Source organism: Buteo buteo, chromosome 7 (assembly GCF_964188355.1).
Source record: "Buteo buteo chromosome 7, bButBut1.hap1.1, whole genome shotgun sequence".
NCBI lineage: Eukaryota > Metazoa > Chordata > Aves > Accipitriformes > Accipitridae > Buteo > Buteo buteo.
In genome coordinates, this window is record NC_134177.1 from 29,827,455 (window position 1) to 29,841,287 (window position 13,833).

A 13,833-nucleotide genomic window follows, 5' to 3' on the forward strand; every position below is an offset into this window, starting at 1 on the left:
TTTGTGCCTTTTTGAAGTTGGATGTTATTTTTCTCTTGGTGACTCTTAGCTTCTTTGTTATGAGTAGACAGGTGTATGGTTTCAAATACAGTATTTTGAAATATTGGTACTTATTTGAGCACATCTGTTTGTCTTACAAAAGTTGTTATAGGTAAGTAGTTCTGTACTCCACCAGTTTTGGACCTCATTATATCCTAAATTGCAATTTGTGAGTTGTATTTGGGAATCTGTTTTCCTATGTAGACATCAGCCCCTCATCCTTCTCCTTGCAACAGATGTTTGTTTATTCTTTTGTGTGTTTCCTAACTGAAACTCTTCTATTCTTCCTTTAAGAAAGGCAGCACTATGTACATATTTGTCAGAGAGTTTATAGCATGCAAACAATATTGTGTCATGCTTTGGGGTTCTCTCCTCCTGAATTCTTTATCAGCTAAATTGACTTTTAATTCTCAACAGTCTGCTGCAATATTGTGCCATCATCTTTAATATAAGAATATATAATCATAAAACATGTTTCAAAATCTGGTTCTTAACATCTTGTTTACTTGTGCTGTAGTATTTCTAATGGGAAGATCTGAAAATGTAGTTAGAAGACTTGTTATTTAAACACTCCGCATGATAAGAAAAGTCTGGCATCTCTTTAATTGCTTTGCTGTTAGCATTTTTTTTGAGTTCTTTGCTCAACTGCTCTGCAGTTTAGAAGGTAAGCTTTACACAACTTTCCTGCATTTGACTGTTTCAGAAGTGGATGGAACTACCAGATTATATTAAGAGCATCAATGTTGAGAAATAAATATTGAAGGATGGGGAAACCCCAGATCTCTTTGAGCTGCAGAGAATGTTAGATGCTAGTAACTAGTGTACATGTAATACTCTGCTGCTAGAGCTGCTAAAACCTTTTAACTTAAATGTCAGTCACTATAAACATTTAAATTCTTTCCTTGCTACCAGAAGTGTTGGTCCTCCATTAGTAAACATTAGACTGTTTGGACAATTGAAATTGAAAATTTCTTACCAGTTTTGTATTCCTGTTATCAGCAGAGGTTAGCACAGGATGTAATAACATAGTGATATTAAACTGTGCTTGAGATAGAGGTACTAGGAATGCCTTCTCTTGCTGCAGCAGAGAGAGGCCTTGATCTGAGGAAGGGATGAGAAATCTTCTGTTCTGTTCCCATCCCTAGCAGATATCTTAGTCTTCTGACTCACCTGAAAAAAAATATTGTGGAGAAGACTTTTGGTTGAGTGGGAGTATGGAAGGAACACAGTTCAATTTTTTACTGAGATGATTCCATGCAAATATTTCACTTTTTGCATCTGCTAGCCACAGGGTTGATATCTAGGGAATTTCCATAGTTTGTTCACTAACACTGGAAATGAAAATAATTTTAGCCTTGCCCAGATGTTACTCTAGCTTATAATTTAGAAAACTAGTCATATCTCTGTGCAGGATGTTGTAAAAACAAGCTGAAAACTTTAGTGTGTTTCTGAATTTTACAAAATTTGCTCTTTATTTGCCATATTTTCATTCCTGATATTGCATCATTTTGTTATTGAAAGTTTTATACAAAGTAAAAATACAAATATGAAGGTTTGGTGGGTATAGTTAATGAAGAAATGTTATCGATAAGTAAATCTCAAACTGAATATTATTAGAGCTTAATGGTGGGGAGGGGATACGGTAAAGATCTTTCAAAAGATAAAAACCTTAAAATAACCTTAGTTTTCTTGTCTTAGAGAATCTCTGAAACAAGAGCAGAGAAGTAGGCTTTTTGATAGCTAAATAGTTCTTTGTTGTTTGTATTTGTTGTTATTAATTTCGCTTCAATTTAGAGTGTCCGTGATCCCGTATTTTTAAAATGATGCTAAACTTACCAGCAACCCATTCTTGCTCACTAGTATTTAAAAAAACTACTCAGCATTTGATAGAATGTCATTTCTAGTTCAACCAGCTCTCCACATTCAGGCTGGGTATACCAGTCATTCTGTTGTGAAACTTGAAATGTGATATGAAGTATATATTTACCAGGAAAGAAAGTAAGCTAGTTTCTCCTCTGTTGTGCAATATTACTTTTGATAACACATTTAGTATAAAGTCAGTGCATGCACGGTGATGTGAAATACTGGTTAAAATTGTTCTTCAGTTTGTGATAATGTAGATTAAAGTTTGTGGTGGGATAAGGTAAGACCTGAATGTGTTATAGCATAGTAGAAGCCTGCATTTTTTTGGAGGTTGTAATTAGAAAAGTGGCTAAGTATTCCAGCCATTCATTGATTGCTTATTTTAAAAGGCTTTATTTCAAGCTTCTTCCCCTTGTCTAAAGGGGATGTGATTTAAAGAAGAAAAAAAAACAAAAAACAAACGCAAACACCCCAAACCCAAAAAACTAACCCAGAAAGAAACATTAACACTGTAGTACTTTTTAATAGCTTAAGCACAAGTCAGAACAGATGAGTTCTGCTACTGACTTGATACCTTCCCTTGAGCCATTACACTTTTTTGGTACGGTTGCTTCTTATTTGCTTAGAGTGATGACAGTTAATGATTTGTAAGGCATTCTCTGAATGTGGAGGCATACTAGAGACCAAATTATTTTATGCTTTGAAACTAAGCTAACTGATATTGTTTCTGTTCTACGTCTGCACCAAATTATAAGATGGAAGAAGTATGATTCTGTGTAGTAAGAATGGCTGTGATAAACAGATCCCAGTTTATCTAGGAAGCTATGTACCTGTTTTTTACTTGAGGGGTTAAAAAAAAACCAAATGAAAACAATGAAAACAAAACAACAAACCAAACCAAACCCTGTTCATTTAGATACTTTATTAAACAGGAAGAATAAGTGCCAACTTCCATAATACGGGATAATCTTTAAAGCTGAAAATCCATGTAAATATACTTTAAGCATTGAAAAATCTACCAAGTTTAATAATAATGAATTGTACTGAGTAAGTTGCAATGAAATCTTACCAGGAATTGGGGGTTCTGTTCTAAGTAGTTTCAGTAGTCATTGCTTTTATCATGATTTCTCTGTTGTAGGAGGAAGGACTTGCTCTACGGTATTAAACTTTGCTATTGACTAACGCTGATAAAACTTCTGTTGTACACAAGCATTGTTCCAAACAATTACATGGAAGTGTTCTTACATGTACCTAGAATATAAAAAATATAAGCAATTTTTCACATTCTTGAGATATAAATGAAAACATCTCTTCCTCTGTGGGCACTTATATACTGCATCAAGTAACCCTGGTACATTTTTTTTCTGTCAAAAAGGAGTTAGAAGTATATTTTCCATTTCATTTTTCATTTAAATAGGATTTTTCCCATACACTGTTGTTAAATCTGAACACTTCTTATTTTCTGTTTACTTTTAATTAGTTTTAATAGGAAGAACAACAGCGTGCTTGTCGTGAGCTCATTACTGTTATTTAATTAGTCTTCAGTATAATGAAATGTGCTGGTTCAAAAGAATAAATACTATTAAATTTTGAAACTTTGAAAATGTTATCATTGGAGTTGTAAATTTTATGTAGCCTAGAATTTTTAGTTCTTTTAAATAACTAAAATCATAATATTCTGCTGCCTTTCTTCTCTTGGTACCAGACTTCATACAGTGGTGCAGGCAGCTGTACAGAGATCCCTTTCTGTAAGCAGAAGTACGATGGTTTTTTTGTTGTAATCTGGCTCAGTTTTCTGTTTTGGCCTGTGTCTTAGAAACAGTTTCTGGTGAAGTGGTAGGTATAAGAAGAGGTGATGGGAAATACCTGTCTCTGCCATAGCATTGACTTATGCTGCACTGAGTGACTGTAGCCCTGAGTTGAGAGGCAATATGCACTGTTCATAGTTAATATGGCAGATATATCAGCTCTTTATAAAATAGTTCCTAAATGTTTAAGATCGTGTCTACTTAGTACCAAGTTTTAATTTAAGGCAGTTGGTCATGAAGCTTGAAATTTAGATTGCTCTTAGTCACTCACCTGTCACTTTACCCAAAAATGAGCACCCCTGAGTTGAACAGCGTGGCAGGATTGGCCAAAAGCAGTGTTGCAACAAAAAGTACAGATAAGTTGACACTGATCATTTCTGTATATTAGTGTTTTATACATTTCAAGATGAGCACACAGATACTTGAAATAATCCATGTTTCTTGGGTTTGAATATTTGAGGGTTCCTTTAAATAATTTTCCCAAATCCAAAAGAAACATGCTACAAAAGAATATGTTAATATGCCCTTTTTTTTAAAGGGGGACCAGAGGCTGGATAACAAGGCGTCTTTAGTATTTTTTATTGGTTTGGTGTAGTTTTCATGTTCATTATGAAGTTTTGGCAACACAGTGATTGATATTTTACCATGGGTATATGAGTATTCATCTGCAAATTTGAGTCTGGCAGGAGCTGCACTTTGACTTGGGTAAGTAGTGCCACAGCTCCAGCTGATGCAAGTGCTTGACTTAAAGCCTGAGGACTGCATAATGGTGCAGCTCTACTCTGTCTGGTGTACATTTGCAGTCATCTAAACTGGCATTGCAGCCCAAAGTGGTAACTTCCCTTGCTTCTGGTTATTTGATTTTTCTCCTGTGTCAGTAGAGGCATTCCTGGAACTCCGTAGTCAGTTGGCTGAGAAGCTGCTCTGGGTTTTGACTAACGTTAGCAAAAAGGGTCTCAACACAGAGCAGTTTCTTAGGTGGATGGCTAGTGTGGTCAGCAGATGTTCATGTTAGCTTAAAGGAGGGATCATGTAGGACAGGAACACACAATTGGAGTCAAGGCAGGACTGCTTTTTTTGGTGTCAGCAGTTTTAGGTTGGGTTTGGGTTGTTAGGGAACTTGATCTCAGCAGTCCTCTAGACTCTTCCCACAATGCTGAAGTTCACTCAGTAGCTATCGCTGCAGTTAAATTGTGTGATCACAACGAGCAGTTGTGCTTCCTACCGTTGTCCTCCTTCCCTCAACCCCAGCAAAAATCACCACTTAACTTTGAAAATGCCTTTCTTCCTATTATGGCATGTTCGTAAGCAAACCATTACATTTCTTTGCAGAGAGTAGTGAAATTTTATGATTATATTACAATAAAAAACTGTAGATTGCCCAAATTTGCAAGTAGGAGGACTCCAGACTGGGTAAGTATTAATAGAATATGTCCATTCTGCGATATTTGCACTGTTCCTAAATTACAGAGTTTGGAGTTAAATTCATACTTAAGTCAGTCATCAAGCCATGTTTTGCAATCTTTTTCTACTGGTGGATGCAAATATTTTGGTCTCCTTAGCAAATTCAAGCCCAATAAAGAAACTATTTCTAATAATATCTTTTGTAGACTCTTGGCTAATAATAATAAGCCACAGCTGCCAAACTTTCTGTACAGTAAGATGAAAATACTGACCTAGAACTGTTCACTGAAGTGCTGCTTTTGCCAGGAAAGGTTGCTGATACTCTGAAGGCAGGTGAAACAAAGTAGGAAAGAAATGCCAAGGGATTTTAGACCTTTGGAGAATTCTGATTTTCTAAACTGAAGGTCTCTGGTGACATACATTTCTACTGAATTGTCATTCTCATGGGGAGCTTGACTCTTCCTGTAATTGGGGAAAATCTTATACTGAACCCTTGCTTTTTGAAAGGCTTTGTGCAGGATTGATGTATGTGAACTTGAATTTCCTTTACTGAGAAATGTATTGATAGAGAAGATGAACACATGCTTTTGAACAATACTAAGTGGTAAATGTGAAGGCTGTTTACTAAAGAAGCTTAAATGTGGTCGTTGAGCAGTGTATATGTATCTTCGTAATCATATACAGGTATTTGCATGGCTTGTAATTCACAAGGAGAGACCAGAAAACTTACATTCCTGGAAGCATTGGCTGTGTGATTCCAGTTAAAAGCAAGTGTATTTCTAACTCATTTTCAGTTGTGTGAGCAAGTGGTATATATATCAGGCATCAATTTAGAACTGTTCTAGTATTGAAAGTTCCTTTATACACAAGAATCTCTATGTTGACTATGTTTTAAAATAGGCATGTTTCTGACAAAACTTTTAGAACTGCTTGAGTGATAATTGTGTAGACTTTTAAACACTGAGAGCTTAAAAATTACAATAACTAGGACAGTTTATTTTTTCCTATTGTAAGTTTGTTCCTCGTTGGGTTAAAGTTTCTATCCTAACCAGTAGCAAACAGGGATTATGCATTGATCTTCCACACCAAACTGTGGCAAAAGAGTAGTTTATATGTACACTACACTTTTAAATCTTAGCTGGAGCAGATACTGAGAAGCTACACTTTTGAATTCTGTCTTTATCCACATAAATAATTTACAGTCAGAACTTTACTTGATCAAAGTAATTTAGAAGTGCTGTTTTCTTTCACTGTTTCCGTAATTTAGGGGGTGTTTGGTTGATGGGATTTTTTTTTTAAATTCTCTGATTCACCAGTAAGTCAGTTATGGGGAGCGTTGTTAATGTAAGTATGGTTTTAATTTCCCTAGCAGGGTCCGTAAGGCTTGTTTAGCAGCATTGTGTGATTTGATAAAGTTTGAATTGTTCTCTTCAATTCCACAACTCTTGCTTAAGGGTGTCTCTATTAGCTACGTCTGGGCATAGCAACTGTAGGTATTTGCATCTTTTGCTGTAAACATAGCTGCTAATCTAACTGCTTGAAAACCTTGAGTTTTTGGTTTGGGGCGGGGGGTAACAGACAAATCTCTGTCTTGGATAAATCTTTCTGTGTGCATCTGCTACATCTTTTTATCAAATCAAAAAGCCTTGAGGAAAAAAAAATCTCTTCGGATGTTGCTAGTAAAATACTGTGAAGTAGTATGTTACAGGGCATTTATTTTGCAGTGTGGCTGTGAAAGTGCTTAGTATCATCTTTTCTCATATTGAATACATGAAGTATGTAAATAACCTTGATGTGTCCAGAAGATGGGGGCTCTGTCACACAAAGCCTCTGCTTCTGGGTGTGAGTTACGGTATAGACATGGGTGGTGAAGGGCTTTTACCATTAAAATATTCATTTAAATAAAAATAAGTTCTTTTGTCTTGAAGTGTTCTACTGAAGTATAAAATCTCTTTTTGGAGAGATAAGTAGAAAAAAAAATCTTTGAAATATGGTTAATAACTACTGAAAAACATTGCTTTTTGGTTTGTGGAGTTTTTTACCTTCTTGTACTTCTCACCATGTAAAGGCACATTTTTTTTCACATGATAGCACTATTTCCCTTCCTCCTGCTCCTCCTTCTGGACTTCAGCTTCTTGGTCATGGAAACTTAAGACACTATTCTTGTACCTTTATTTGGCCCAGAAACTGGTATGGCAAAGTGTTGCTTTGTCAGAAGACTGGTCTGAGTAATACTAAGGAACACTTTAAAAAAAAAAAAGGGGGGGGGGGTAGCATGGGTGCAGGCATTCTTCGGGTCACAAAGAGATTTTCTTAATTCTTCTCTTTTGATAATTTCAACATTTGCTTTTACATAAAAGTTGCAAACGTTCTGAATATGTATGTTAAGCATTTAGTTGATAAAGGTTATGAAAGATGAATCTTTATAACAAGTTAAAACTCTTACTAATTTCCAAGTCTTACTAAAAAGGCCTTGATACCTTCTTGTCAGTGTTGAGTTTGCAACTTGTAGGGACGTAGATACTCAACTTTGTTTAATATATTAAAAAGTATGTTTCTGTTTCATAGTGTGAAGAGAAGCAAACTGTTGTTAGATTGTATGGACTTGGTTCTCTTTATCCTCAGAATTTCAGTACGTTATTTCTGAAACAAAGATATTGGTTGGTGCATTTCCCTATTTTAAGTTTTGTCCTGCAAAATACTATAGTCCTTCTAGTCCTTTTCCCTTCCACTGGTCATAAAGCTCTCTGAAGACTTTTTTTGTAGGATTTCTTGCCACTCTTTCTCCCCATCCCCCCTGTTGTTTGTGTGTTTTATACAAATGAGGGGTTGAGTCTTCTGAGGACTTATCTCCTGCCAGGAGCCAAGTATTAGACAAATGAAAGCAAAATGTCTGCATTTCTTCCGTATGGTACCTAAACAATAATTTGTCTCTAGAATCCAGTAAAGTTCCAGTTCAATCATATGTGAGCTGAGGAGGAAGGATGATGATAATCTGGTGATTTGGGAGTTATGTACCTAAACAGTACGACTTGAGTCAAAAGGGACCTGGATACGCTTGAGGAATGGGTCAGCAGAAGCATTCTGAAGATCAGCAAGGAGACATGCAGAGTTCTCCATGTGCGGGCATAGCCTCATGGATTTGTACAAGCTGTGAAGTGACTGCCTGAATAGCAGTCTCACTGAAGGGGACCCAAGAGTTACAGTGAATGCCAAGTTGAATATGGACCAACAATATGTCCTCCTTATAAATAAGGTGAACTGCATATTGGGTGAAACTGGGAGGAGCAACCCAAGCAGATTCAGCTGTGATTTTTTTTTTTACCAAGATCAGTGTTAGTTCAACAGGCCTTGATGTAATAACCAGCTGAAGAATATCTTGATATTTAGGATTAGCAAGGATGAGAGGCCATTTTTGCTTTTAAACTACTTTTCCTTTGTTGTTTTTTAGTATTTGTCATGCTATGTTATGTGATTTAAAAGTTAGTCCTAAAGTTTTGTTTCCTGACAAAATGGTAGCAGCAAGGTAAGGCAGCATCAGTAATCACTTCAGCATGAAAACCAAGCTGGATGTATTTCAGCCAGTTAAGATGAATTGCTGTTATCGTAGTGACTCACAGTAGTAAAAGACAGTCTGGGTTATAATCTAAATGCAGGTCTTGACAAATGCTAAGCAGGAGTCAAAGGAATGTGTTTGTGGTTTAGAGGGAGGAAGAATATTGTTTTATTATTAAAAAATTATAAAAATATTGTGAGTAAACTTTAACTTAAAGCAAAACTATCAAGTCAGTAATAGTGAAATCATGGCAGCAGACCAAATCCTGTGCATCTTCTAACTGAGGTTTAGGTGCAGTCTGCCAAACATACTCTTACTGCAATTGGTTGCTTCCATGTTTGCTTTGAAGTACACCTCAAGAAACTTGCCATACAAGTTGCTTTTGTGAGGTGCAGAAGGGGAATAATTCTAGGCTGTTTTACTTGTGAAAGCAGTTTTCTCTACTGTGGCCAATGTGGTAAAGCAGCACCTGTCTTTGAGTCCTGTGAACTAAAGTATTGTGACTTTTTTATGATGTATGTAAGCACCTGTCTTCTGAAAATATGACTGCTTTGGAATTAGTCAAGGGTTTAGTTTGAGCATAAAATGAGGAATATTTGAGATTGGTTTAATTGTTAGGTATTTGTTTAGCACTAGAAATCCAAAATTTGAAGGAAGTGTTAAAGGTACATGTAATTTACATGCAGCTAAGCAGACTCACTGTTTAAGGTTGTCCCCCAAGCTCTGTAATCTGAGACTTTCAGACTGGCTGTTAGAAGTTTTTTTTCCTGATAGCCCATTCTCCCTTGTGCTTTTAGATGTCTTCATTTGCCTGTATGCTTTCTCTACTATTTCAGAGTTTCTTGGGCATAGTGTGTTTGTATGTGAAACTTCAAAGGTGTAGGGCTTTTGTCAATTAAGTGTCAGCACTGCTTCTCTTCCTGCAGAGAATAAACCTTTTGAATCAAAAACTGCATCAAAATAATTGTATTTTGCCAGGTCTTGCTCGCTGTACAGTGAAAAATGATTTTCTTCATAGGTATGCTAGAAATGTTACATGTTCTATCCTTTCAGACTCCATATCATGTGTGGGTATGTGTTTGGCTTGTCTTAAAAATCCAAAAATTTTAACTTCATGGTGAAACTGGGCATGATGAAAGTACAGAACTGAAGTTAAAGGGGGAAAATATACTTCTGCATTTTTAGGTCCTTGATTGTGCCAGTGTAGTAGATTCTGGGCTGTGTATGAAACAAAAATGTTTGGAGTGTCTTCAAATAAGAACAGGTCATTGAACCTTTTGGACAGAGTAGTTTATTTTGACTTAGCCAATGATTAATCTAAGTATCTGTTTGTGTCGTTTTTTATGAAGATGTAGGAGATATTTTATTTTCATTTTTAAATTTTTTTATTTTGAATTTTTTATTTTTAATTTTAAATTTTTAAATTACTATTTTTATTTTTATATTATTTTTTACATCTTCTGTTGGAATAGAATGACTGGAATGAGGAAAGATGCCAAGTCCTTTTCCCCCCACTTTGCATGGTCAGAATTTAAAACCCATTTCTAGGAAAGTTTTGTTCACAAGTAGAATGCAATAGAGAACAGATGTTAATGTATATTGGGAGTACAGCAGTAGGGCCCTGGGGAAATCGGCTTGCTGCAAAGAGCAGTACTGTTGCTTAATAGCAGTCTTTTATAATATAGGTCAGTGTATTTTTGTCTTGAGTTTTGTCACTTGTTGTGTCATGGACCTCCAGCACCTGTGGATAATCAAGGAGTCTGTTCTTAGATTTTAAGAATGGACTTATTTTTCTTAGGTTTAAACTTACTATACTCATGTCTTCCAGAAAATTTTTGGAGATCTGCATATAAAAATGGAGAAAACTACATGCTATTGCTGTGCCTTCTGTAATTCAAAAGTTGGAATAATATTTTTAAATACTCAAAGAGCAAGAACCTTACACAATTTTTTCTACTGTTATAAGGGGGGGTGTTAACCTGCTTTTGACAAAAATGTATTATTTCATCACCACAGGGCTAAGTTGGGCAACTTTGTACTTTATTGTTGCATCTCATTGTCTGATGAAAACTTTCCTTATCACTGGAGTATATGCTGTTTTTACAAAAAGTGTAATACTGTTAATGCAGTTCAGAGTCAAGATGGGTCACAATGTGGCTTTGACGATGAGAATGTATTTTTCTAACTAATTTTATATTCCTGCTTAATACAGCCATTACCTTTCATAACTAGTGTTGATACTCTGTAAGAATAACATTAAATTGTATTTGGTCTGATTGTTTTTTTTTCAGAACAGGTGTGTTTATTCAGATGTGCTTGCAGATTTCTTAAATACACAAATTAAAAAATGCAGAGGTGCATTTTTTTGGAGATGACTATTTACAATAAGATTTTTGAATGTAGAGAAATCTTACTAAAAGGAAATTAAGTGGTATCTCTATGCCTTGTAGATGTAAAGGCACTAGTCTAATCAAAGAAAGATGTTATTTACTACTGATGTATTCAGCAATAAACTTGTTACACTAACTTTGCATTGTGGTGTTCTTACCTTATACTTCTGCCTCAGAAAGCTGAGGTGTTTTTTCTCTAATAATGGTTTGGTTTTTTTCACTGAATGTCCTGAACCATGTTTTGGACTCCGATGTGCTATTGCAACGCAAATAATTGCTATTAATTTTCACTGTTTCTGTTACACTGTAAAAGTGCTTGCTTTAAAGCCTACATGTACTTTGTTTAACTGTCTAATAAGCATTTAAAGAAGTAGTATACAGATACACTCAGGAAATTTTTAACACTTGTTTTCCTTTGCTGCTTTAGCCATTTCAGGGGAACGTCTTTTAAGCTGAGGTTGTTCTGTTGTAATGAGCAGCATAGAGTTTGCAAAGTAACTGGCTGCTTGCACTCCCCAGGAGAATAGCCTTCTGTTCTACCATTTGGAAACATACTTTTCTTTTGACGTATTCAGGTTATTACTCACGGTATTGCACCCAAGTTGCTTTCGCTTCAGTGAAAAATGACCATTAAATAGGCAAGCATGTTTTAGTTACCAGTTATTGCACTTCAATAATGATGAACTTTTACTTTTTGGGTAAATCATATATACATTTTGTCAAGATTATACATAAATCAGATATTTTTTTTTCTTTTAGTATTCAACTGTCTGTAAGAAGTGACAGATTTAATATAAGCCGTGACTCTCTTTCTCCAAGCTTTATCTGATTAAACCAGTATAGAAGGATGCATTGGTGTTTTCATTTAATTTGAGGAGTCTAATTTGGTTTGATTCAGTGAACTTATGCGTGAATTGCTTTGGTTGCATGATTTTGGGCAGCAAAGTCCAAATCTGTCAATTTTCAAAACGTGTTGCAAGATTCATTTTGATATTAAAGAAACAGTTTTACCCAATAAAATGATAAAGTAACAATGTTACTAAATGAAATGCTAATGTTATCTTTGTAGCCTTATTTGGGTACATGAACTAAATTGTAACCATTTTCTGTAATGGGCTAGTACTGTATGTGACTCTTTTCTTGTTTTAAAAAGCAAACAAACTCTGTAAATCCATCTATCTTGTGACACCATGCTGTCCTGGGTATAAGGTCATCCTCAGTTTTCTTTCATTTTTAACTGTTCTGTAGCCATATCCCTCTGATTACTCAATAGCATTAGTAAACCTGCCATCCTTGTGGCACTGTTAGGAATGAATAAAAGGCTCTGTTGCAAGTGTATTTGTTGACAGTTAATGAACAGCAATGGACATCTCGGGTGCTATCACAAGCTCCTTGAGTTCTGTTGTGCAGTTTCTTCTGCTCAATTCTCTCTCAATTTTTTTAATTTCCCCCCCTCCCCCCCTTAAACCTGTGTCTATTTGTCAGGTTTCTCATTAACTCTCTTTCTTGACTGACCTTGCTCCTCAGTTAGTGGTTTTGCTTCTATTGTTACTCCTACTCTTACTGTGTTTCTTCTAACTTGTCTTTGGGGGTTTTTTTGTCCATCTGGTCCTAATCCTGCCTTCAGTTTCATGTCAGATGTGCCTTTGCTTATTCTCCAATTTGACTGCATTTTTCAGGCTTTCTTTTGTCATCTTAGCTGAAAAGTAGGTCCAGGTACTTATCTTCCAGTGTTTCTGGATGGCCCTATCTTTGCTCAGTGAATTCAGTATATATTCTCTCTATATCCCCAAATACATTTAACCCCCAAATGTGTGAAAGCTAGTCAGCTTTGAAAGGCTAACAAATAGGGGACAGAAAGGGGAAAACTGACAGTCAGCTCTCTGAAAAGTCGTGTTTCTGTTGCAAACAATAAGGATGCATGAAAGAATGGCATACAAAAATTCAATTCACAGTTCAAATTGTGGTAAAAGTATAATGAAGACAATAGCAATTAATTAGTAACATTACTATCCAGAAACAATAACATAAGAGCTGACCTATGCTTGATGTTGGAAAAATCTTGCTGCTTTTTCTAATTCTGTACTTTAAGGAAAAAATGGAGTCTTCCTTTTAAACCCTTGTTGATGGACTCTAAAATAAAAACAAAGTTTGGTACTTTGATTAAAATAGGAAATTGGATGTTACTACTCTGGATTACATGTTGTTCTCCAATATTTGTTCGTATGTCTCTACTCATGCTCCCAATACAACAGGAGCTTTAGCTGTAGATGCACTGAATTCAGATACTGTTTTAGCTGATATAAAAGATGTAAAGGAGAGCTTGTTGAGGCATTGGTTTGTCCCAACAGAAGACAAAGTACGATACTAATAACTTAAATGGGTATATTTGACTGAAGTAGAGGTCTTTGGAAATAAATGCTCCAGTTTCATCTGATAACTGAATCTGTATCAACCCCCCCTTCATTTCTAAAGGTTGTTTGGAAACTTCACTCAGTGTGTATATACACACTTCTATGTGCATGTGCACACACTCTTTTTATATATCTGTTCATATATATATATGACAAATGCAAACATGACTTGGGCATAAGGATATTATGTGGATAAAAGCATGATATTTGAGCCATTATTAGAAAAAAATCATGAGCAGCTGGGTAAACAAAAATCTTTTGGCAAAGTTTGTAACTGTAGATTGGAGGCTTTTTGCGATTGAGGCAGTGATCTCGGATGTTGGAGAAACTGCTTAGAACATAAACAGAACAAACCTTTC

At 35.6% G+C, this 13,833-nt stretch overlaps 1 protein-coding gene across 1 annotated transcript in view; it reads left to right on the forward strand.

Annotated features, from left to right (window-relative positions):
* WDR33 (WD repeat domain 33) overlaps positions 1–13,833 on the forward strand; it is a 72,008-nt gene that overhangs the window by 834 nt on the left and 57,341 nt on the right. The window lies entirely within an intron of this gene.